This window comes from Hypanus sabinus, chromosome X1, assembly GCF_030144855.1.
Source record: "Hypanus sabinus isolate sHypSab1 chromosome X1, sHypSab1.hap1, whole genome shotgun sequence".
Taxonomy (NCBI): Eukaryota; Metazoa; Chordata; class Chondrichthyes; order Myliobatiformes; family Dasyatidae; genus Hypanus; species Hypanus sabinus.
In genome coordinates this window covers 24,626,172-24,653,442 of record NC_082738.1, presented here as the reverse complement: position 1 = coordinate 24,653,442, position 27,271 = coordinate 24,626,172, and the positions used below count along the sequence as shown (strand labels likewise).

The window sequence follows — 27,271 nt, the reverse complement described above, 5'->3', positions numbered from 1 at the left end:
CGTAAAAAGACCTTTTGACACATTGGACTTCATAAATCACAGTATTAAGACTTGAGATGTTCTGTTGGTATGAGATGCTGGCGAGGACAAACTTGGAGTATTTTGAACTCTTCTAAGAATATCTCTATTTCTGCACTTCCTTGTCACTTGCCTAGACTAATTGTTAATCCTCTTATTAGACATACTCTGAGAATATGGGCTCAGTTTAGAAAATTTAATGGCCTTCAAGATTTCTCTCTCTCTAGTCCTATCTTACATCATCATCTTTTCCTACCTTCTATGCAAGACTTAACATTTCATGATTGGTATAGAAAGGGCATTAGGCACTTTGAAGATCTTTTCATGGATAATCATTTTGCAAATTTTCAACAACTGTCTGCGAAGTTTAATCTACCTAATACCTATTTCTTTAGATACCTTCAAATTAGAAATTTCATTAACCCTTTATTGTCTAATTTTTCTGAGATGCCCGAAAAAAACCTGTTTCTTTGTACTAATCCATCGGGCAAAGGCTTAATATCTTTTATTTGTGATAAATTCGTGACCTTGAGGCATGCCCCCTTTGATAAAATTAGAACTGCTTGGGAGCATGATCTAAATATTTCTTTAACTGACGCAGTTTGGGATTCAATTCTTAAGTCAGTTAATTCAACCTCTTTATGTGCTTGCCATTGTCTTTTGCAGTTTAAAGTTGTACATCGGGCTCACATATCTAAAACAAAATTGTCACGGTTTTATCCTGACATTAGTCCTGTTTGAGATAAGTGTTGAGGTTTCTCTTATCCATATGTACTGGGCTTGTCCTAGTTTAGAGAAATTTTGGAGAGAAGTTATTTTATCTTTATCCTATTTTCTTAATTGCCACTTAGAACCTAATCCTCTGATTGCCCTTTTTGGTACTTTGGGTGAGGTAGACATGCATTTGAGTCTGACTAAACGTTGAACATTATCTTTTGCCTCTCTTTTGGCTGGACGCTTAGTTCTCCTTAGGTGGAGAGATGTTGCCCCACCCATTGATGCTCAGTGGCTTAATGATATTATGTCCTGTTTAGACCTTGAAAAAAATCATTACTTCTCAATTTGGACATAAAATTTCAAAACTCCTCTTTAGATTAAGCTTATACTTTTTAATGCCTTACTTTCACAGCTTTTTTTCTCTCTGTAAGTTTTATGGTTTCTTTTTGATGGAAATTACATTATAGTTTTGGTAGTAGGCATTATTCTTTTTTTAACTTATATTTACAGTTTGGGGGGGGGGGGGTTGAATGCTCTGATTATTTTTTTTACATATTGTAATTGTTGGCCTGGAGTTTTTTTTAGTGGGAGGGAGGGGGGGGATACTAACTTTATACGATTTTATTCTGGGTGCTGTTTCCTTCTGGTTATGAATTATACAATTGATATGTTTATTTTGCACTGTATTAATCTTCACTTTGCTGTTGTTTTTTTTGTTTGTAGTTGGTTTGTAGAAATGCATAAAAATTAATAAAAAATTTGGTGTATTGTGTACAGTTCTGGCTACCTACGTACAGACTGAACGAGTACAAGAAAATTTACAAGGATGTTGCTGGGATTTGAGGACCTGAGTTATAGGGAAGAACTGAATAGGTTGGGACTTTATTGCAGGAGAATGAAGGGCAATTTGATAGAGGTATACTAAATTATGGGCAGTATAGATAGGATGAATGCAAGCAGGCCTTTTCCACTGAGGTTGGGTGAGACTAGAACTAGGGATCATAGGTGAAGGGTGAAATGTGAAATATTTAAGGGGAATCTGAGGGGAAACATCCTCACTCAGAGGGTGGTGCAAGTGTGGGACGAGCTGCCAGTGGAAGTGATAAATGCGGGTTGGATTGCAACATTCAAGAGAAATTTGGGTAGATACATGAATGGGTTGAGTATGGAGGGTTATAGTCAAGGTGCAGGTCAATGGAATTGGGCAGAATAAGAGTTTAGCATTGACTAGATGGGCTGAAAGGCATGATTCCATGCTCTAGTGTTCTATGATTCTATGCTGCAACATCCATTTTTTAAGGATCCCTGAAATGCCAACCAGCAATAATGTGCTAGCAATGGTATGCAGGCCAAACATTTGAAATTCAAAACAAAGCGTCATTTGTCTCAATGAATTACTTAAAGAAAGCGTTTTGTTTTAATCAGAAATACACACGGGAAATGCAGCATTGCTCTCTATTGAATAGCAAGACAATAAAATCACGATTGAACAGAGTCCGCATGAATGTAGGAAAGGGAAATCAAATTTGACACATCTACTGGAGTTCTTTGAGGATGTATCTCGCAGTATAGATCAGGAGGACCAGTGGATAGAGAGAGATTGTATTCTCAGAAGGTTTTCAATAAAATTCCTCTCAGGAGGTTGTTGAACGAGGTTAAAGCACATGGTATTGAGGTCGATGCATTAATGTGGAATGTCCATCAGAGATTCCCAACATCCGGGCTATGCCATCTTCTCACAGCTACCATCAGGCAGGAGGTACAGAAGCCTGAAGTCCCACACCACCAGGTTTAAGAACAGCTTCTTCTCTTCAAACAGTTGGTTCTTGGACTGACTGGCACAACCCCTGATCACTACAGTCTAGCAGCACCATGACCACTTTGCACTTAAATGGAATTTGCTTTTCCTTGTTATAATTGCTTGTAAAATTTGTGCATAATCTATGTTTAATAAATGTTTTTTTCTTATGAATGCTGCTTATCTGATGCTGTGTGCCTGTGATGCTGCTGCAAGGAAGTTTTTCATTGCACCCGTGTTTAGACGTATTGTGTACCTGACAATAAACTCCACTTTGACTTTGAACCAGAGCTGATTAGAAGATGGAAAGTAAGAACAATCAGATCCCTCTCGAGTTGGCAGGCTGGGACCAGTGGAATCGGTGCTTGAACCCCAGCCGTTCACAACCTCTCTCAATGATTTGCCCGAGAGGTCCAAATGCAACATTTCAAAGTTTGCTGATGATATGAAGCCAAGTTGGAATCTTGGTAAGAATGCCAAGAGGCTTCAAGTGAATGTAGACAAGCTGAGTGACTGGGTAACGTCATGGCCGGTGGAGCAGAATGTGAAACAGTTGTGAGGTCAGTGGGTAAAACAAAAGCTGTGCAGTTTTACCAAGTGGTAGACTGGGAGGTCTTGATGTTCAAAGAGACCTGGGCTTCTTGGGGCACAAGCCATTGAAAGTGAACAAACAGATGCAGCAGGCAATTAGAAGGGCAAAAAATATGGTTGCCTTCATTGCAAAAGTATTTGAGTAAGACAGTAAAGATATCTTATAATATACAGGGCTTTGGTAAGACCATAACTGGAAGATTGTGTAGCTTTTATTTCCTCATCTAAAAAAATATACTTGCTATTGAAGGAATGCAGCAAGATTTGCCAGACTAACTCTTGGAAAAGCAGGTCTGTCATACAAAGTTCTTTGAGATTGATGGGGTAGATATGGAGAAGACGCTCCTCTGGCTAAGGAATTTAGAACCAGGGTCACAGTCTCAGAATATGTGGCTGGCAGTTTAAGATTGAAATGAAGAGATATTGCTTCATTTGGAAAGTGGTGAATCTTTGGAATTCTCTATCCCAACGAGCAGAGGAAGCTTGGTCACCGAGTTCATTCAACACAGAGACTGATAGATTTCTGAATATGATGGGAAATGAGGGATACATGGATAAGACAGGAGAAATAAAATATCAGCCACTCTTTTTGAAATGAAGCAAGGTTAAAGGGGGATAGCCACTTTCTTATATTTTAGCTCCTTTTGTGACACCAGAAAGTGGGTAAATGAGGGTGTGGTCTGTTTTTATGAGCCATATCCATTGCTACCAAGGTGCTACCAAACAGATAACAGATTGTGTGTGTGTGTGTGTGTGTGTGTGTGTGTGTGTATGTATGTATGTGTGGGTACGCACACACGTACAAGAGAGAGAAAAAGACAGTTCTACCTTTCTCCAGTAATTCTGAGGATGTTGTCAGGACGCAAGGCAGTGAGTTACAGGGAGAGGTTGGGCAGGTTAGGATATTATTCAATGAAGTCAAAGCAGATTTATTATCAAAGTACATTTATGGCACCATATACTACCCTCCGATTCATTTTCACACATGATAGAGCATAGAGGTACATAAAATAATGAAGGGTATAGATAGGGTGAATGCCTTCAGTCTTTTCCCCAGGGTGGCAGTATCAAGAACTAAGGGGCATTGGTTTAAGGTGAGAGGGGAGAGATTTAATAGGAACTGGAGGGGCAACTTTCCAATGAAGAGAATTGTCTGTATATGTGGCAGGTAGAACACAACATTTAAAAGATACTTGGTTGGATAGGGACAGGAATGGGTTAGAGCAGGGGGTTCCAACCTTTTTTTTATGCCACAGCCCCCTACCAATAACTGCGGGGTTTATGAAAGCCAGGTTGGGAACTCCTGGTTTAGAGGGATATGGGCCAAACATAGGCAATGGGGTGAATAGCTCAAAATCTCATCAGCCAGTTGGGGCTAAGGGCCCAATTCTATCCTGTCTGACTTGATGACTTCCTTAAGCACTTCCCAGCTACTTAAGCACTTTTGAAGTTTTTATTAAGCTGATTTGTCCTGTAGAACAAGGGGGTTTGCATCACCCTAATCAGTGAGCCATGAAACCTAAATGACAGCAGAAATTACACTCCAAAAATGCTTATATCATTTGGAATGTGCTTCAAGACATTCTGGGGGTGGGGGGGGGGGGAGTGAAGGACACCAGAGAACTCTTCCCCCCCCCTTTGTCTCTTCCCTTCCATTTGCTTCTGTGTTCCCCTGTGCCCCTCTCGCTTGGTGACCTGACCACTGCTGATAGCACTGAGTGGGTGTGAACTCTTTTGAGCTTTTCCTCATCCCATCAGTTCAAATGAAAGCAAATGAGATAAATGCTCAATGCTCTGTCATCGCCAAGGGCACTTGGAGCTGCTGTTCAGTGATAGGAGAGGCCATTGAGGGATTCACTGATAGTAACTCCATTGTGAACGACTCCTTTCCACAGAGCTGTCTGCTGAAAGCACGTTCAAAGTTACATTAAATTGGTGTTGAAGCCAATCATGCATTTCAATAGGTGGCATTTGATAGTTGTGCAGTTTATTCCAGTAAAGCTGTGCTTGGCTGAATTACAGTATAAACACAAGAGGTTCTTGCACATGCTGGAAATCCAGAGCAACATGTTCAAAATGCAGGAGGAACTCAACAGGTCAGACAGTATCTATAAAAATGAATTACTTTACACTCTTTACATAAGGAATCCAGACAGCTCTTACCTTCATAATTCAGAATCACAATCATGTTTAATATCACTGACATATGACATGAAATATATTGCTTTGCAGCAGAAGTACAGTGCAAAGATACAAAACAACACATTTCAAAGGTCCAATCACAGACAAAAGAAAATCTGCAGATGCTGGAAATCCAAAGCAACACACACAAAATGCTGAAGTAACTCAGCAGGCCAGGCAGCATCTACGGAAAAGGGTACGGTTGACTTTTCGGGCCAGGTCCCTTCATCAGGACTGGAGAAAAAAAGATGAGGAGTCAGAGTAAGAAGGTGGGGGAGGGGAGGAAGAAATGCAAGGTGATAAGTGAAACTGGGAGGCAAAGGGGTGCAGTAAAGAGCTGGGAAATTGATTGGTGAAAGAAATACAGGACAGGAGAAGGGAATCTGATAGGACAGAAAGCCATAGAAGAAAGAAAAGGGGGGAGGAACACCAGAGGGAGGTGATGGACAGGCAAGGAGATAAGGTGAAAGAGGGAAAAGGGGATGGGGGCATTACTGGAAGTTCGAGAAATCGATGTTCATGCCATCAGGTTGGAGACTACCCAGACAGAATACAAGATGTCCAACCTGAGTGTGGCCTCATTGCGACAGTAGAGGAGCACCACAAGGCCCCCTTTATTCCTACTCTCCCTCCTGCCAGCCAGCCAATCTTCTTACCATGTTACCATCTTTCCTGTAATACCATGGGCTCTCATCTTGTTTAGCAGCCTCACATGCAGCACTTGTCAAAGGCCTTCTGAAAATCCAAATACACAACTTCAACTGATCTTTCTTTATCTATCTTGTCTGTTATTTCCTCAAAAAATTCCAGCAGACTTGTCAGGCAAGATTTCCCCTTTAGAAAGCAAAGCTGACTTGGCCTAATTTATCATGTGCTTCCAAGTACTCCAAAACCTCATCCTTAATAATGGACTTCAACATCTTTTTAACCACTTAAGTCAGGCTAACTGGCCTATAATTTCCAGCATCCGATTATTTTCTCTTGTTTGTCATTAGCCTAAAATTTCCTTTCTTCTGACTCCCTCCCTTCAAGAGTGGATTGACATTTGCAATTTTCCAGTCCTCCAGAACCATTCCAGAATCTAGTGTTTCATAAAAGATCATTACTAATGCCTCCACAGTTTCTTCAGCTACTGCTTTCAGAACCCTGGGAAGCAGTTCAACTGGTCCATGTGACTTATCTGCCTTCAGAATTTTTCAGCTTCACTAGCACATTCTCCTTAGTAATAGCAACAACATTCACTTCTGCCCCCTGATATTCTTGCTTTTCTGGCATTCTGCTGGTATCTCCCACAGTGAAGACTGACAAAATAATTATTAAGTTCCTCCACTACTTCTTTGTCTCCCATTACTCCCTCTCCAACATAATTTTCTAGCAGTCCGATATCCACTCTCCTTTCTTTTACTCTTTATATATCTGAAAAACCTTTCTGTATCCTCTTTTATGCTATTAGCTAGCTTACCTTCATATTTCATCTTTTCTCTCTTTATGGCTTTTTTTGGTTGTCTTCCGTTGGTTTTTAAAAGCTTCCTAATCCTTTAACTTCCCACTAATCTCTGCTGTAGTGTATGCACTTCCTTTTGCTTTTATACTGCCTTTGACTTTCCTTGTCTTTCACAGTTGCCTCATCCTGCCTTTAGAATACTTCATCTTTGGGATGCATCTTTCCTGTGCCTTCTGAATTGGTCCCCAGAAACTCCAGCCACTGTTATTCTACCATCACTTTGCTAGTGCTCGCTTTCAATCGTCTTTGGGTAGCTCCTCTCTCATGCCTCTAATTTCCTTTACTCCACTGTAATACTGATACATCGGGTTTTAGCTTCTCCTTCTCAAACTGTAAGGTGAATTCTATCATATTATGATCACTGCCCCCCAAAGGGTCCCTTTTCCATAAGCTTCCTAATCAAATCTGGGTCATTACACAGCACTTAATCTGAAATTGTCATTTCCCCAGTGGGCTCAATCACAAGCTGCTCTAAAAGGCCATCTCATTGACATTCTACAAATTTCATCTCAAATTTCAGCACCAACTGGATTTTCTTAATCTACCTGCATATTGAAATCTCCCATGAATAATCACAACATTGCCCTTTTTACTTGCCTTTTCTATCTCCCGTTGTAATTTGCAGCCCACATCCTGACTACTGTTCTGAGTCCTGTATACATGAAACTCCCATCAGGGTCTTTTTACACCTGTAGTTTCTTAACTTTACTCACAAGGATTCAAAATCTTCCAATCTTATGCCACCTCTATCTAAGGATTTGATTTCATTTTTAACCAACAGAGCCACCCCACCACTCTGCCTACCTGCCTGTCCTTTCAATTCAAGGTTTATCCTTGGATGTTAAACTCCCAATTATGATCTTCTTTCAGCCACAACTCACTGATGCCCACAACATCATATTTGCCAATCTCTAGCTGTGCTACAAGATCACCAACTTTATTCCATACACTGTGTGCATTCAGATATAACACCTTCAGTCATGTATTCATCGCCCCTTTTTATTTTGTCCTCCTGTTACACTTTAACTCATCCCATTGACAGTAATTTTTGGACGATCATCTGCCTGTCCTTCCTTAGTCTCACTACACACAGCATCTACTTGTATACCAACTAGCCCATCCCAACTCTGGTTTTCATCCCTCTGCCAAGTTAGTTTAAACCCTCCCAATAGCTCTAGCAAACCCTCTCACAAGGATATTGGACCCCTCGGGCTCAGGTGTAACCTATCTTTTTGGTACAGGTCATACCCTCCCCAGAAGAGATCCCAATGATCCAGAAATCTAAAGCACTGCCCTCTGCACCAGCTCCTCAGCCACACATCCATCTGCTAAATCATCCTATTCTTACCCTCACTGGTGCGTGGTACAAGCAGCAATCCAGAGATTACTACCCTGGAGGTCCTGCTTTTCACCTTTCTACCTAGCTCCCTACATTCTCTCTTCAGAACCGCCCCCCTTTTCCTACCCATGTCATTGTCCCAATGTGTACCACAACTTCTGGCTGTTCACCCTCCCTTTTTAGTATGCTGTTGACCTGATCTGAGATGTCCCTGACCATGGCAGCTGGTAGACAACATGACAACCAGGTGTCTCTTACACATCCACTGAATCTGCTGTCTGCTCTTCTAATTATGGAATCCCTTGTCACTACTGCACTCCTTTTCTCCTCAGCTTCCTTCTGAGCCACAGAGACAGACCCAGTGCCAGAGATCAGATCGCTGCAGTTTCCCTCTGGTAGGTCGTCCCCACAACAATATCCAAAGCTCTATAGTTATTATTGAGGAGAACCTCCACAGGGCTACTCTGCACTGGCTGCTTATTCCCGCTCCCTCTCCTGACAGCCACCTTGTTACCTGCTCCCTGTAACTTAGAGGTGACTACCTCCCTGTAGCTCCTATCTATTACCTCCCATTTTCCCCACAGGAACCAAAAGTCATCCAGCTGCAGCTCGTTCCTTAACACAGTCTCTAAGGAGTTGCAACTCTGTGTACTTCATGCAGACATAGTTATCAGGTAGACTGCAGATCTCACACAAGGAACATACCACCAACTCTGGACCCATTCTCAGTGCACTAGCTACGTACTAACAGAGAAAAAAATATTAAAAACTTGCTTACTTAGAACCTCGGCCAGTTCTTGCTCGAGCCTGTTGAGCCAAAGCTAGACCACCCTAACTCTGCCCACTCACACAATGGCCACTCCGCTTACACCTCCTTTCTTCTTAGGGGCCTCGCGCTGATTGCTGCCCACTGAGGAAAAAAAAAAGTTGAAAAGCATGAGCTTTTTTTTTTAAGACCTTAAGCTGCATCACCAATGAACAATCTCTTGCACTGATCACTGCCATTGAGAAAAATGCCAAAAGCACCAGAGGTCTTTTTAAAACTTGCGCTATGTCACCAACAAATGACTTCTTGTGCTGATTGCCCACCGAGAAAATAAAGTTTGGTTTGATAATGCCCTCAATCTAATGGAATTGCAATTGGTTTATTAGGGTCACATGTACTGAGATACAGTGAAAATCTTTAGTTTCCATTTATAAGTACATCAAGTTAGTACAAAAGGAGAACAGAATGTAAAATAGAGTGTTACAGTTACAGAGAAAGTGCAGTGCTGGCAGACAAATACAGTGCAAGGGCTACAAGGAGGTAGATAATGAGGTCAAGACTCCACCTTTCATCATGCAAGAGGTCCACTTAAGAGTCTGATAACAGGCTGGTGGTATGTGCTTTTAAGCTTTGTATTTTCTGCCCAGCCAGAGAGGGGAGAAGGGGGAATGCCTGGAGTGGGAGGGGTCCTTGATTACTTTGGCTGATTTCCTGAGGCAGCAGGAAGTGTAGACAGAGTCAATGGATGGGAGGTTGGTTCTGTGATGGACTGAGCTGTGTTCACAACTCCCTGCAGTTTCTTGTGGTCTTGGGCAAAGCAGTTGCTGTACCAAGCTGGTGATGCATCCTGTTTGGATGCTTTTCATAGTGCATCTGTGACAATTGTTAAGTCTCAGACAAGCTGAAGTTCTTCAGCCTGCTGAAGAGGCATTGACACGCTTTCTTATCCGTGAATATGGCTAACAAGAAAACAAAATCCTTCCTGGCTGCAGCTCATTTCCATGTGTGTGTGTTCACCATTACCCTGCAATATTCACAAGGCAGGTTTGCCCTATCGACTGCCCAGTCAAAAGAAAGGAGTGCAGCACGCTTTCTTGGAGCAATGTGTCTGTGAACCTCAAGAACTGTGAAAGCAAGTATCTCCAACCGTAGTCTGCAAGGAGCCAGAGGTGTGAAAGCACTCTGCTGTAGCAGCATTTCCTCTGGTTGACCTGCAGCCAGAACAAGTGGAAGATTCAGTGAGGAGTTGCATGAGAAATCAGATGTCTTACTACTGAAGATCAGACTTTTATTTTGCATAACAATCTTTTCACCATTCTCTTGTATTATTACCATGTACACGGTTTACTCCGAGCTTCTCACAAACCAGGAACTTCATTGCAGCCTGGTGCATATGACAATAAACTAACCTGAATCCAAACTGGGTGTATTTAAGTGATAAATTCTAGATTGGCAAGGGGTTTAAGGGTTACAGGGATAAGGTGGAAGAATGGGGTTGAAAAAAATCAGCCTTGATTGAATGGTGGAGCAGACTTGATGGGCTGAATATTCTACATCTTCCGTTCTTCTAAAACCTACATCTCACGCCTCGTCACTCATGACAGCTCACATTCAAGAGACTCTCCCAGCGCACCACACATCCTGCTGGAATCACATCACTCCCCCCCCCCCCCCCAAGCCCAGAAGCTTGTCCTGACCTAGTCACTCCCCACCCAGGGAATGCCCGCTGCTGGGAGCAACTGGTTTGTCTAGAAGCTTCCACCTACTCCAGCCTCTGACATGGCACTCCCTCTAGATTTTGGAAACTTAAAAGTAACTGGGACAGCAACGAATTGTCAAACGAAACAAAGGACAGTCAAAGTCAGGCAGCAAGCTGTCAGTGGTTAATCAGCTGTGGTGGAGAGTGTTTCCTGTTACTGAACCTTGTCAGCTAAACATGACAATAACTGGGGCTTTAAGCTCTGGTGTTAAAATCACATCACTTGCCTATTGATGTCACAACCCAATTATCCTGCATACTTGCAGCAGAGGATATACACCACACATGTTAATGTCCTTCCCAACCTGGGAGCCAGCAAGGCCCGTGTTATGAATACCTGTATGCATAACAATCCCCAGACTGAAATCACTTTGGCCCCTGAAGCCACCCTAAGCCCAGACTGTTGACAGGCAGAATTTTGTGCCAGTATCCAAACGGAGATGAATGGAATGGGCTCAGTTAGGCAACTTGTTTGGCACGGATGAGCTGGGCCAAAGGGCCTGTAACCGTGCTGTGTAACTCTGAGTGTTGTGCTGGGGCTGGAACTGGAGAAGCGCAGATATGTTGCTTGATTCAGGGATGGAGGTGTCCCCAGAAGTACACCATAAGACATAGGAGCAGAATTAGGCCATTCGACCTATCAAGACTATACCATCATTCAATCATGGCCGATTTATTTTTCCTCTCAACCCCATTCTTCTCTTTTTCCCCCCGTAATCTTTGCCATTCTGCCTAATCAAGAACTTGTTAACCTCTGCTTTAATTATACCGAATGTACTAGCTTCCACAGCTGTCTGTGGCAATGAATTCCACAGATGCACCACCCTCTGGAGTGAGGCTGAGGGAAACCTGATAGGTTTAAAACTTCAGCTAAATGGTGCAGTACAAAGCAGTGTACCATGCTCTGATGTGACTCAGTGTGCTGCATGCCTGCGTGATATGGAGCGCATTCTTAGAAACAGACAATGTACTTCTAATCTGCAGTCTATGGTATTTCCATGAGATTCAGTGTGCCTCTATACACTAACAGCATTACTACAGACTAAAGCATACAATGTTTTCCTATCCTCATGTCCAAATGATATTACAGACAAAATGGGAGGTGTGGACCTCAATAAAATCATTGTCACTAAAGAGATAGTGATGAGCAAACTAGTTAAGGTAGTTAAGTCCCCTGGTCCTGATGGGATGCACCCCAGGGTGCTGAGGGATTTGTCCGATGTTATAGTAGACACGTTGGTAATCTCTCTAGACTCTGGGCAGGTCCTGGTGGATTAGAAGACAGCAAATGTCACACCACTTTTTAAAAAGGATGTAGGCAAAAGATGGGCAACTATAGGCCAGTTAGCTTAACATCTGTAGTCTGGAAAATGCTTGAAGCTGTCATTAAGGAAGGAATAGCAAAACATTTAGAAAGGAATGGTTCCATTATACAGACACAGCATGGATTCAGAAAGGGCAGGTCCTGTTTGACGAACTTACTGGAGTTCTTTGAGGACATAATGAGTGCAGTGAATGGAGGGGAACAGGTGGATGTTGTATACTTGGATTTCCAGAAGGCGTTCGATAAGTTGCTGCACAAGAGACTTATAAGTAAGATACAGATGCATGGAGTCAGAGGAAGTGTGTTGGCATGCAGAGTGGATTGGTTAACCAATAGAAGGCAGACAGTTCATATAAATGGGCGCTTCTCCAGTTGGCAGTCAGTGGTGAGTGAGGTACCGCAGGGGTCGGTGCTGGGCCTGCAGCTGTTTATCATTTACATTGATGATTTGGAAGAGGGGACAAGGTGCGTAGCGTAGCAAAATTTGCTGATGACACTAAACTGCATGGAAAAGCAAATTGTACAGAGGATGTGGAGAGTCTGCAGAGGGATATAGATAGGTTAAGTGAATGGGCCAAGGTCTGGCAGATGGAATACAAAGTTGGTAAATGCAAGATCATCCACTTCGGAAGGAATAATAGAAGAGCAGATTAAAATTTAAATAGTGAAAGATTGCAGCATGCTGTTGTGCAGAGGGACTTGGGAGTGTTTGTGCATGAATCTCAAAAAGTTGGCTTGCAGGTGCAACAGGTTATTAAGAAGGCAAACGGAATGTTGGCCTTCATTGCTAGAGGGATTAAATTCAAGAGCAGAGAAGTCATCCTGCAACTGCACAGGGTACTGGTGAGGCCGCACCTGGAGTACTGTGTGCAGTTCTGGTCTCCATACTTGAGGAAGGATATACTGGCTTTGGAGACAGTGCAGAGGAGGTTCACCAGGTTGATTCCAGGGATGAAAGGGTTAACCTATGAGGAGAGATTGAGTCGCGTGGGACTGTACTCTCTGGAGTTCAGAAGAAGGAGGGGATGTTAGAGAAACATACAAAATTTTGAAAGGGATAGATAAGATAGAAGTAGGAAAGTTGTTTTCATTGGTAGATGAGAATAGAACTAGGGAACATTGCCTCAAGATTCAGGGCAGAAGGTTAGGATGGAGATGAAAAGAAACTGTTTATCCCAGAGAGTGGTGAATCTTTGGAGTTCTCTGCCCAGGAAAGCAGTTGAGGCTTTTTCACTAAATATATTCAAGATACAGTTAGATAGAGATAGGGTAGGGAAAAAGGCAGGTAGATGGAGCAGTTTACAGACAGATCAGCCATGATCTTATTGAATGGTAGGGCGGGCTGGATGGGCCGGATGGCCTACTCCTGCTCCTATTTCTTATGTTATGTCCTTATAGGTTTCAGTACACTGTGTGACTCAGTGCTTCAATGTACAGAATTCCACAATCAGCACACAATCTTTTTCTATTCGGCCATCTATGGCATTCCTAGGAGATCCAACCTATTCAACGATAGAACTGTATGTTTATGTAGATCTCCGCTGTCCCTTCTCTGCAGTCTTGGTGGGAGGGGAGAAGTAGAAGTGAAGACCTCCCTTTGAAACCCTCGTACCCACCCCTCTCCCCCACCCAGCATTTTGACCAGGATATCTATTGCAAAGCTCCCAGATCCGATTCTCTGAATTGCATGAAACCCACTAAAAGCAAGATACTTGCACCATTACTTTAGTATTTGGACACTTTCCCAGGCAACCCATTCCAAGGACCGAAAAATCCAGCAAGTGGCCATGCAGCTAGGGAACTGTAGTGTCCACTGGGAAAGCTGTGTTTGGATTCAGGCCCAGCTGAGGAACCAAATCCACGGAGCCCCACTTGCTGGTATTTGCATATCCTGAAGTAACTTGAATGCCAGGAGGCATTGGATCAATTTCCAAGCAACAATGGCTGATGTTCGCTGCCTGAAGAATTGCTTAGGTTGTAATTAAACAAATGATGTGATGCCCCGAGTACACCTGGCAGGGCTGTAAATGAGTTTGGTTGTTTTGCTCAGAATGATGCCTCACATTCTTGGTGTGAGCTCAGCTGGCACAGGCGATGAGCTTGAGCAGCAATACTGGAGTGAGTATGCAGGGATAAATTCACCGCCACCCACACATTTCACTTAGTAATTCAGGATATGCAAATGACATCAGCACACTGGGTTAGCACATTAGGTCACTGAGCCCAGGCTTGAATCCAACAAACAATCAGCAGAGTATGACCTGAAATGCTGGCTGAGAGCAGCTCGGTCTTTGCCACTTCTTGTGCGTTTCAGTTGGAATCCTCTACCCCCTCCCAGCGCTTTGATGTTAAGTGCAGATGGATGTTCCTCAGAATGGAAGTTCTGGGACAACCAATAGTTTCGTAGAAGACTAGCCCGTTGCTGTAATATTGGACGTGTGCCTACCTTTCTGACGCTTCTCTTCACAATGCATGCAGTCCCCAGGTTATGGAAGGATCAATCCCTGAGAACTGCCCATGAGACAATTTGTTTGCAAGTCAGAAATGTCCATTTTCTGTAGGTACTCATTTGGTATCGCTCTATATACATTGGCTACAATTTTTTTCATTCATGTTCACTCTAAAATTACCCATAATTAAACTACTGAAATATATGCTGCATCCAGTCATTAATGAGTACCGTGACACATGTTATTTCTGATGAAAGGTCTCGACTTGAAACACCAATGGTTCATTTCTCTCCCTAGATGCTACCTGACCTGCTAAGATCTCATCCCAGCATTTCATGTGTGCTGCTCAATATTTTCAGCATCTGTAGAATCTCCTGTGTCATTGTTACTGCTATCTTGTAAAATATGCTTGAAAAATGTACAAGAGAATTTGCGGAAGGTTGAACTTGAAGTGAGGAACAGGGACAAGATAGTTGGTCCTCTGAGGTACCTGCTGCAGTCAATACCCCAGCCTCGTCCAGGATGTCAGCCATCGCCTTTTACTTTTATGGCACTAGCTCTTTCCAAGTAGACAGGTGAATAGAATGCTCCCCATATTCCCATCAACACCCCTCAGATTCTATCAGTCCCAGGATGCAACTGAGGAAAGAATTCCAGGATTTAGGCCCACTAACGATTTCTTTCCAAGTCAGAATGGCATGCGCCTTGGAGAAGAACCTGCAGATGGTGGCAGTCCAAGCCGGACCCATTCAGCACAACTGGCACAATAGAGGTTGTCTTTGGTGTGAAGATGGCATTTTGTCTCTGCGGGGACTTAGCAGTTGTCAGTTCCACTTCTACTGCCACGGAGTGATGTATCTTCCACGGATAGACTGGTGAGAGTGAGATCAAGTTTAACTTGAGCTGGTTCAGTCACTACCTGCTGCAGATCTAACCCAGCCGTTGTGTCCTTCAGGACAGTGAGGGTCCTGCCAAGCCATTCTTGATGCTGTACATCGAACCCTATTCCCCAATCCAGAGATTGCATTCTGCACTTTGGGGCTTTCAGTGCTTTTCCCTCCAGTGTTGAAGGTGGCTCGTTAGAGGTGTACAAGATAAGAGGCAGAGGTAGTGGACAGTCAGACTTTTTCCCAGAGCAGTAATGGCTAATACCAGGGGACATCTTTTCAAGCTGATTGGAGGAAAGTTTAGGGGAGATGTCCGAGTGAGGTCCCCCCCCCCCCCCACAAAGTGATGGATGCCCAGAATGTCCTGCGGGGGTGGTGGTAGTGACATTTAAGAGACTGTTCAATAAACACGTGGATGAAAGAAAAAATGGAGGGTTATGCACTGTGTAGGAGGGAAGGGTTAGATTGAGCTTAGATATTAAAACATTGGCACAACATTGTGGGCTGAAGGGCCCACACTGTGCTGTACCACTCTACAGTATATTCCATGTTCTGCTCTATTTTGCTCAATGTGGAGGACTCCTGATTAAACAGCTAAAAGAGGACGGGAGGTGGCAATCAGGAAGAAATTTCCTTGCACATAGCATCATTAATTAGAGTTGTCCATTTGACCCTTGAGCCTGCTCCACTATTCGTGAACATTCTACCTCAGCTCCATTTTCATACACTGTCCCCCACATTCCATGGTTCCCAATGTTTGTGCTGATGGGGTCCGGAGTCAATGACAAGATGTCTGAAGGCTGGTCCCTCCCAGCTATGCATACCCAGGAATTGGGAATCGGGAATCCAGAGTCTGGCTCGGTATTGGAATTGGTGAGTACAACTGTGCCAGACTGTTGAAGGATTGTGCAGGGCCAGTCTCCCAACTTTGACGTATTCCTTGGATATTTATGGAAAGGGCTCTGCTAGGTTAAATGCCATGTCCAAATTTAGTGCCTCGATTGATGCTGGTGGTCTGTTCTGCAGTAATAGTACAACTGACTGGCTTGCTGGGCCACTTCAGGATAAACAACATTAGCAGATTTTAGAGTCACTTATAAGGCAAGAATTTTGTGATAATCCAGGAAACCTTCAAGGAGTGATGTCTCAAAAAGGACGCATCCACCATTAAGGAGCCCATCACCCAGGACATGCCTCTTCTCATTGCTACCATCAGAGAGGATTTACAGGAGCCTGAGGACATACACTCAATGCTTCAGGAACACCTCCTTCCCTTCTGCCATCAGGTTTCTGAATGGACAATGAACCCATCAGCACTATCTCAGTATTTCCCCCTTCCTTTCCACACTACTTATTTAATATATATCAACACCCATACTGTACTTTTTTATAATTTATAGTTTTTATTACTATGTATTCCAATGTACTACTGCTGTAAAACAGTAAATCTCACACCAGTGATATTAAGTCTGATTCTGATCCTGACCCTGACATGAACTCCTATCTTTGGATTGCTCCTGCCCTAGCCTCAGGTTTATTAGTGCAGTAGATCAACTGCTGTGCTACCAATGCACCCATCTCCAACCACTGATCCTGAGGTCCATCTGGAGTTTGTCCTTCCCTCAGCAACATGCTCCCCCCACAACTCTACCATTTGTCTTCCCCGCCACTCATCTGGTTGTGACACTCACTGCCTTTGGGCCTCCATCTTTCTCCTCCACTCACCTTTGTCTTTCTGCTCTAGAACAGAAGCCCACCACCACCCCAGCTATCCCTTCAATCAGAGAGAAACGGCGGTCAAAAACTGTCAATTGACAAAAAAATGTCAATTGGTTCCCGCAGTTCGAAAGAACCTTGCTGAAACTTGTTACCCTCTTGGAACTGCTCCTTGCAGTTCCCTCCCAGCCTTCAAGCAATGATTAAGGTGGAGGTTGTGCAATGAGCCTGGAATGAGGAAGGAATCAGAATCAGGTTTATCATCAATTACTTACCTGAAAAGAGTTTTGTTGTTTTGTGGCAGCAGTGCAATGCAATGTCACAAAAGTCACTAAAATTACTGCAAAATTTATATATCTGATAGCAGCAAGAAGAGGACATATACAGAATATTCTCCACCCAGGATAACTCAACCCTGATGAGGACAATCTTTTCACTCTTGTCACAGATCATAAGGCCACAAGACACAGGAGCAGAATTAGGCCATTCAACCCATCGAGTCTGCCCCACCACTTCATCACAGCCAAAACATTTCATTCTCAAACTCGATCTCCTGCCTTCTCCCCGTAACCTTTCATGCCCTGACCAATCAACCTCTGCCTTAAGTACACTCAATGACCTGGCCTCCACAGCCCCGTGGTAACAAATTCCACAGATTCACCACCATCTCTCTAAAGTAACTCCCCCTCATCTCCATTCTAAATGGACATCCCTTTGGAGAAATGGGCTGAAAAACGGCAGATGGCGTTTAATGCGGACAAATGTGAGGTATTGTATGTTCTACCTTGGTTTGACCTTCTGTAGTGCAATACCTCACATTTGTCCGCATTAAACTCCATCTGCCGTTTTTCAGCCCATTTCTCCAGAGTCAAGTCAACTTTTATTGTCATTTCGACCATAACTGCTGGTACAGAGCATAGTAATAATGAGACAACGTTTTTCAGGACCATGGTTTACATGACGCAGTACAAAAAACTAGACTGAACTATGTAATAAAAAAGAGAAAGCTATACTAGACTACAGACCTACCCAGGACTGCATAAAGTGCACAAAAACAGTGCAGACATTACAATAAATAATAAACAGGACAATAGGGCAAGGTGTCAGTTCCAGGCTTCGGGTATTGAGGAGTCTGATAGCTTGGGGGAAGAAACTGATACATAGTCTGGTCGTAAAAACCCAAATGCTTCGGAGCCTTTTCCCAGACGGCAGGAGGGAGAAGAGTTTGTATGAGGAGTGTGTGGGGTCCTTCATAATGCTGTTTCCTTTGCGGATGCAGCGTGTAGTGTAAATGTCCGTGATGGCAGGAAGAGAGACCCCGATGATCTTCTCAGCTGACCTCACTATCCGCTGCAGGGTCTTGTGATCTGAGATGGTGCAATTTCCGAACCAGGCAGTGATGCAGCTGCTCAGGATGCTCTCGATACAACCCCTGTAGAACGTGATGAGGATGGGGGGGTGGGGGATGGACTTTCCTCAGCCTTCGCAGGAAGTAGAGATGCTGCTGGGCTTTCTTTGCTGTGGAGCTGGTGTTGAGGGACCAGGTGAGATTCTCCATCAGGTGAACACCAAGAAATTTGGTGCTCTTTACCATCTCTACCGAGTAGCCGTCGATGTTCAGCGAGGAGTGGTCGCTCCATGCCCTCCTGAAGTCAACAACCATCTCTTTTGTTTTGTTCACATTAAGAGACAGGCTGTTGGCTCTGCACCAGTCTGTTAGCCACCGCACCTCCTCTCTGTATGCTGACTCGTCACTCTTGCTGATGAGACCCACCACGGTTGTGTCATCGGCGAACTTGATGATGTGGTTCGAGCTGTGTGTTGCAGCACAGTCATGGGTCAGCAGAGTGAACAGCAGTGTACTGAGCACGCAGCCCTGGGGAGCCCCCATGCTCAGTGTGATGGTGTTGGAGATGCTGCTCCCGATCTGGACTGACTGAGGTCTCCCAGTCAGGAAGTCTAGGATCCAGTTGCAGAGGGAGGTGTTCAGACCCAGTAGTTTCAGCTTTCCAATCAGTTTCTGAGGGATGATAGTGTTGAATGCTGAACTAAAGTCTATGAACAGCATCTGAACTTATGTGTCTTTTTTGTGCACTTTAAGCAGTCCAGTGTAGTATAGCTTTCTCTGTGTTTTTTTAATTACGTAGCTCAGTCTAGTTTTTTGGTACTGCATCATGTAAACCATGGTCCTGAAAAATGTTGTCTCATTTTTACTATGCACTGTACCAGCAGTTATGGTCAAAATGACAATAAAAGTTGACTTGACTCTGGAAAAATGGGCTGAAAAACAGCAGATGGAGTTTAATGAGGACAAATGTGAGGTATTGCACTACGGAAGGTCAAACCAAGGTAGAACATACAAGGTAAATGGTAGGGCACTGAGGAGTACAGTACAACAAAGGGATCTAGGAATACAGATACATAATTCCCTAAAAGTGGCGTCACAGGTAGATAGGGTAGTAAAGAGAGCTTTTGATACATTGGCCTTTATAAATCAAAGTATTGAGTATAAGAGTTGGAATGTTATGGTGAGGTTGTATAAGGCATTGGTGAGGCGGAATTTGGAGTATTGTGTGCAGTTTTGGTCACTGAATTACAGGAAGGATATTAATAAGGTTGAAAGAGTGCAGAGAAGGTTTACAAGGATGTTGCCGGGACTTGAGAAACTGAGTTACAGAGAAAGGTTGAATAGGTTAGGACTTTATTCCCTGGAGCATAGAAGAACAAGGGGAGACTTGACAGAGGTATATAAAATTATGATGGGTATAGATAGAGTGAATGCAAGCAGGCTTTTTCCACTGAGGCTAGAGGAGAAAAAAACCAGAGGACATGGGTTAAGGGTGAAGGGGGAAAAGTTTAAAGGGAACATTGGGGGGGGGGGGGTTCTTCACACAGAGTGGTGGGAGGGTGGAATGAGCTGCCAGATGAAGTTGTAAATGCAGGCTCACTTTTAACATTTAAGAAAAACTTGGACAGGTACATGGATGAGAGGTGTATGGAGGGATATGGTCCAGGTGCAGGTCAGTTGGACTAGACAGAAGAATGGTTCGTCACAGCCAAGAAGGGCAAAAAGGCCTGTTTCTGTGCTGTAATGTTCTATGGTTCTATTCTGAGGCTGTGCCCTCTGGTCCTAAACTCCCCACCAGAGGAAACATCCTCTCCATATCCACTCTATCTAGGCCTTTCAACGTTTGATAGGTTTCAATGAGATCCCCCTAGTTTTTCTAAATTCCAGCGAGTAAAGGCACAGAGTCATCAATTGTTCCTCATAAGCTTTTCATTCTTGTCAACCTCGTCTGAACCTTCTCCAATGACAGCAATTTCTTTCTTATACAAGGCCCCCAAAGCTGCTCACAATACACCAAGTGAGGCTCACCAGTGTCTTATAAAGCTTCAGCATTACACCCTTGCTTTTATATTCCAGTCCTCTTGAAATGAATGGCAACATTGCATTTGCCTTCCTCACCACTGACTCAACCTGCAAATTAACCTTTAGGAATCCTGCAAGAGGATTCTCAAGTCCCTTTGTCTATCCTGCTTGTTATTTCCTCAAATAATTGTAGTAGACTTCTCAAGCAAGATTTTCCTCAGGAAACCATACTGACTTCAGCCTATTTTATCATGTGCCTCCAAGTACCCCAAAAGCTTATCCTTAATAATCAACTCCAAAATCTTCCCAACCACTGAGGTCAGTCCAACTAGTCTATAATTTCCTTTCTTCTGCCTCACTCACTTCTTGAAGAGTGGAGTGACAGTCACAATTTTCCAGTCCTCCAGAACCATGCCAGAATCAATTGATTCTTGAAGGATCATTATTTGTGCCTCTACAATCTCATCAGCTACCTCTTTCGGAATGCTGCGGTGTAGTCCATCTGGTCCAGGTGACTTAATGACCTTCATTCCTTCCAGTTTCCTAAGCACCTTCTTCCTAGTAATAGCAACTGCACTCACTTCTGCCCCCTGACATTCTCAAACTTCTGGCATTCTGCTGGTGTCTTCTACAGTGAAGACTGATGCAAAATACTTATTCAGTTTGCCCATCATTTCCTTGTCCTGCATTACTACCTCTTCAGTATCATTTTCCTGTGATCCAATATCATCTCTCACATCTTTTACTCTTTATATAATCTGAAAAAAATGCTTGACTAGCTTACCATCGTATTCCACTTTTTCCTCCCTTATAGCTTTTTTTTAAAAAAGTTGCCTTTTGTTGGTTTTTAACTTTTCACTAATATTTTCTCTATTACATGGCACTCTTTTGCTTTGATGCTGCCTCTGACTTTCCATGTCAGCCATGCTTGCCTCGTCATCCCTTCTTCAGCTATGGGGAGTATCCTGTTCCTTCCAAATTGCTCAGAGAAACTCCAGCCATTGCTGCTCTGCCATCAATCCTGCTAATGTCCCGTAAGACCACAAGACGTAGGAGCAGAATCGGCCGTTCAGCTGATTGAGTCTGCTCCATCATTCCATTATGGCTGATCCCAGATCCCACTCAAACCCATACACATGCCTTCTCGCCGTAACCTTCAACACCTTTGTCCCCTTCCAATCAACTTTGGCTAGCACCTCTCTCAGATCTCTGTAATTCCTTTTACTCCACTGTAATACTGATACATCTGGTTTTAGCTTCTCCTTCTCAAACAGCAGGGTGCATTCTATCATATTATGATCACTGCTCATTTACCTTAATCTCCCTAAACAAATCTGGCTCATTACACAACCCCCATTCCAGACCAAAGGCCTCAACCATGAGCTACTCAAAAAAGCCATTTTAGAAACATAGAAAACCTACAGCACAATACAGGCCTTTCGGCCCACAAAGCTGTGCCAAACATGTCCTTGCCTTAGATATTACCCAGGGTTACACATAGCCCTCTATTTTTCTCAGCTCCGTGTACCCATCCATGAGTCTCTTAAAAGACCCTATCGTATCCACCTCCACCACCGTCAGCCCATTCCACGCACTCACCATTCTCTGCATAAAAAACATACCTCCGAAATCTCCTCTGTACCTACTTCCAAGCATCCTCTCGTGTTAGCCATTTCAGCCCTTGGAAAAAGCCTCTGACTATCCACACAATCAATGCCTTTCATCATCTTATACATCTCTATCAGGTCACCTCTCATCCTTCCTCGCTCCAAGGAGAAAAGGCCAAATTCACTCAACCTATTCTCATAAGGCATGCTCCCCAATCCAGGCAACATCCTTGTAAATCTCCTCTGCACCCTTTCTATGGTTTCCACATCCTTCCTGTAGTGCGGCGACCAGAACTGACCAGGGTCCTATATAGCTGCAACATTACCTCCCAGCTCCTAAACACAATTCCATGATTGATGAAGGCCAATGCACCGCATGTCTTCTTAACCACAAAGTCAACCTGCACAGCAGTTTTGAGTGTCCTATGGACTCGGACCCCAAGATCCCTCTGATCCTCCACACTGCCAAGAGTCTTACCATTAATACTATATTCTGCCGTCATATTTGACCTACCAAAATAAGCCACCTCACACTTACCTGGGTTGAATTTCATTTGCCACTTCTCAGACCAGTTTTGCATCCTATCAATGTCCCGCTAACCTCTGACAGCCCTCCACACTATCCACAACACCCCCAACCTTTGTCATCAGCAAACTTACTATCCCATCCCTCCACTTCCTCATCCAGGTCATTTATAAAAATCATGAAGAATAAGGGTCCCACATTAGCTCCCTGATGCACACCATGGGTCACTCACCTCCATGCAGAATATGACCAGTCTACAACCACTCTCAGGATCTTCTCCATCAACCTACCAACCACTTAAGTAAGACTCACTTGTCTATAATTTCCTGGGCTATCTCTACTCCCTTTCTTGAATAAAGGGACAACATCTGCAACCCTCCAATCCTCTGGAACCTCTCCCTTCCCCATTGATGATGCAAAGATCATCACCAGAGGCTCAGCAATCTTCTCCCTCGCCTCCCACAGTAGCCTGGGGTGCATCTCATCCGGTCCCTGTGACTTATCCAACTTGATGCTTTCCAATCCCTCCATGACTTTCTCCTTTTCTGCAGCCGTGACACTATCTCTGATCGACAGTGTCACACCTCCTTCTCTTTTACCTCCCTGCCTGCCCTTTCTGAAACACCCAAAGCCTGGTACTCAAAGTAACCATTCCTGCCCCTGTGTGCATTCTACAAATTCTCTCTTGGGATCCATCACCAACCTGATTTTCCCCATCTACATGCATATTGAAATCCCCCATGACTATCATAAGATTGCCCTTTTGACATGCATTTTCTATGTCCCTTTGTAATTTGTAGCCCACATCCTGGCTACTGTTCAGAGGCATCAATATAGCTGCCATCAGGGTCTTTTTACCCTTGCAGTTTCTTATCTCTACCAACAAAGATTATATATCTTCCGATCTTATGTCCCCTCTTCCTAAGGATTTAATTTTTTTTAAACCAACAAAGCCACCCACCCCCTCTGCCTACCTGCCTGCCCTTTCGATACAAGGTGTATCCTCAGATGTTAAGCTCCCAACTATGATCTTCTTTCAGCCACAACTCAGTGATGCCCACATCATCATACCTGCCAATCTCTAAACGTGCTACAAGATCATCTACTTTCTTCAGTAGACTGCGTGCATTGAAATATAACACCTTCAGTCCTGTAATCATCACCCTTTTAGATTTTGTCCCCCTTTTATACTGCAACTCACCTCACTGACTGCAATTTTGCCCTGTCCTTCCTGACAGTCTCACTACACACTGCCACTGCTTGTGTCACTCTGTCACCACCCTGTCACTCTGGTTCCCATCACCATACCAAAACAGTTTAAATCATCTCCAACAGCTCTAGAAAACCTACCCACAAGGATATTGGTCCTTCCCCCCCCCCCCCCCACACCCTGGGGTTCAGGTGGAACCCATTTCTTTTGTACAGGTCATACCTTCCCCAGAAGCGATCCCACTGATTCAAATCTGAACCTCTTTGCCGTGCACCAGTTTCTCAGCCTCATATTCACCTGCCAAGTCATCCTATTCTTACCCTTACTAGAGCGGGACACAGGCAGCAATCCAGAGATTGCTACCCTGGAGGTCCTGCTTTTTAGCTTTCTACCCAAATCCCTAAATTTTCTCTGCAAGACCCCCTCACTTTTGTTACCTATGCAATCAGTACCAATATGTACCAAGACTTCTAGCTGCTCATCCTCCCCCTTTGGAATGTTGCAGACCCAATGAGACATCCCTGACACCAACACTTGGGAGGCAACATACCGCGCAGGTGTCTCTATCTTATCCACAGAATCTCGTGTCTACTCCTCTACCAATGGAATCCCCTAACACTACTGCAGTCCTCTTCTCCTTCCTTCCCTTCTGAGCCACAGCACCAGAGACCCAGTCACTGGAGGCTGTCCTCCTCAATGTAATTCAAAATGGTCTACTTATTATTGAGGGGAATGGCCACAGGAGTACGCTGTACTGGTTGCTTAGTTCCCTTCCTTCTCCTGACAGTCACTCATTTTCCTGCCTTCTACAACTTAGAGGCGACTACCCTCCTGTAGTTCTTATTTATAATTTCCTTAGTTTACTGTACAAGTCAAAGGTCATTGAGTTGTCATTGAGTCCTTGACACATTCTCTGAGCAGTTGCAGCTTAGTACATCTGGTGCAGATGTGGTTATCCAGGAAGCTGGAGGTCTCCTAGAATTCCCACATCTCGCATAAAGAATACAACACAGCCCCTGGAACCATCCTCAATGCTCTAACTATGTACTAATGGTTGAAAAATGGAAAAGAAGAATCTCACCAGATACTTATCTCACCAAAGCCTACTTGCTCTGACACTGGCCCACTCCAACAATGGCTGCTCCACTTGTCCCTGCCTTATTTTTATTTGTCCTTGTCAATGAATCATGACCGTGCCACCAAAAACCCCTTCAAATCTCTCTCTCCTCATAGACCCCTGTAGGTTCAAAACAAGTGATTTTAACCATAGCTGCCTCCAGAATGCAGATATAGGCTAATTCTACCATCCTAGTATAAATTGCATGATTGTGTATTGTTCCTCCAAACAAATGGAAACACAGTCTTTACCCTAGAGCTGGTGGATGATCTTCCAGTTACAGCAGAAGTCACTGAGACTTCTGAAATAGGTAAGGAACACCTACCTGTGACAAAAGTCCCTGACAAGGATGGTTTGGACCCAAATGCTGGAGTATCCAAGGCTTGGATGAAGAAACCATATCAAACTAGATTGAGAAAAGAGCACAAAACAACATCACTAGAAGGAGTTACAATTGAGCACGGAGGCTCCGCTCAGGTGATCTTTAAATCCTCAATTATTGGTGCACAAACCATGATTGCCAATTAATGAGATGGTCCTAAGTCTTAAAAGGGGCCATGCCAGCTATCCATATTCCGCAGAGTTAGAGTGTCTGAACCCCGGAAGCTGGCCCAGGTGGGTGTGTGTCATAACACTATCAAAGGGAGGGTCAATACAAACAAGGCTCCAGATGTTCAAAGTTCAAAGTGCATTTATTATGAACGTACATATGTGTCACCATATACTATACTGAGATTCATTTTCTTGCAGGTATTCACAGTAGAACAGACAACTACAACTGATTCAATGAAAAACTACACATGAACAAAGACAGACAAATAACTAATATGCAAAAAGAGACAGACTAAGCAATTAACTAATAGATAAAGAAATAAATAATACTGAGAACGTGAATTGTAGAGTCTTTGAAAGTGAGGATGTGGATTATGAAAGCGGTTCAGAGTCGAGGTAAGCTAAACTATTCATGCTGGTGGTCATAACTGTTCCTGAACCCGATGGTATGAGACCTAAGTAACGCACACAAAACATTGGAGGAACTTGGCAGGTCAGGCAGCATCTATGGAGAGGAATAAACAGTCAACGTTTTGGACTGAGACCCTTCATCAGAACGCTTTTTCATGATGTCTAAAGTAGGACCATAGAATCTCCTGAGAAGATGAACCCTAGATGCATTGTACTTGCAGCATGTTTCGGCTTTAAAAATTAACAATGTTGTCAGAAGCTTCATATCCGGTGGGTTGAACTAGAAGATTCAGTATCAAACGTAAGTCTGTCAACAATGTGGAGCTTGACTACCAGCAATACATTCTCGCTCTTAGAGATGGTCAACTTGACCATTCCAGAGAACCCACAGCAACTATAAAGTCATAAAGCTTTACAGCACAGGAAGAGGCCCTTCAGCCCATCTAGCATGTGTAGAACTGCTATTCTGCCGAGTCCCATCTACTTGCACCTGGACCATAACCCTCCGTACCCCTACCTATCCAATCTTCTCTTAAATGTTGCATTTGGATCCCCATTCACCACTTCACCTGTGGCTCTTCCTACACTTGCACCATCATCTGAGTGAAGATGTTTCCCCTCAGGTTCCCCTTAAATATTTTACTTTCTAGTCAGAAAGGCAACAGCGTCTCACTTATTCTCACCGATGCTCCTTCTAAGTGGATTGAAGTTCAATAATGTGGTTTTGTACATGTCCAGAGGTTGAGACTGATCTCAGATAGTTGGTGTCAGACAGCACACCCCAGTTCAAGTCTGAAAGGATCATGAGATGCAGTGGTATTAAGCACTCATTAATTTCCCCATGCCCTGCAGCCTCTGACAATGCCGCCCAATTTCTGTATGCATTCTCAAGGAAACGCCCAAAAGACAAATTTTGCAAGGTTGTTAAAGTCCAACCAGGGATCATCATTTAGCTTTCTTCCCATTCAAGTGTAGAATAAGGCCACATTATAATTTCAGAGCCAGCCCTGCCCGTTGTTGGGGCACTGCAGACGCCAAATGCACTCAAGTTCGCTGGAGCCCAGCTTGGAAGAGAGTGCAGAGGGACTTAGAAAAAAAAGCAAAATCACGATTCACAGCCAAACAGCTCATTGGGAAGCAGTTCAAGCAACACGGGAAAGTGGGGGCATTGAGGCTAGCGAACTAGTACCACACCAAGCGGGATAGAGGTGAGTTGGCACAACCCTGCAGTAGGCATAATAAACACAAAGGAGTCAACAGATGCTGGGAGTCTTGAGCAAACACACAAAATATTGGAGGAACTCAACGAGTCAGGCAGCATCCATGGAGGGGAATAAACTGTCAATGTTTTGGGCTGAGAAATGCCATTGCTTATTCCTCTCCATAGATGCTGCCTGACTTGCTGAGTTCCTCCAGCATTTTGTGTGT

The 27,271-nt window shown here is 43.8% G+C and overlaps 1 protein-coding gene across 4 annotated transcripts in view; it reads right to left on the bottom strand.

The window, feature by feature from the left end:
* LOC132384709 (diacylglycerol kinase beta-like) overlaps nucleotides 1–27,271 on the bottom strand; it is a 207,430-nt gene that overhangs the window by 152,217 nt on the left and 27,942 nt on the right. The window contains exon 3 of one of the 4 annotated variants that reach the window (XM_059956084.1): nucleotides 8,927–9,058. The exons of the other annotated variants lie outside the window; for them this stretch is intronic. The gene's annotated coding sequence lies outside the window, so the exon portion shown is untranslated. The remainder of the gene's footprint in view (nucleotides 1–8,926; nucleotides 9,059–27,271) is intronic. 4 annotated transcript variants of the gene reach the window in all.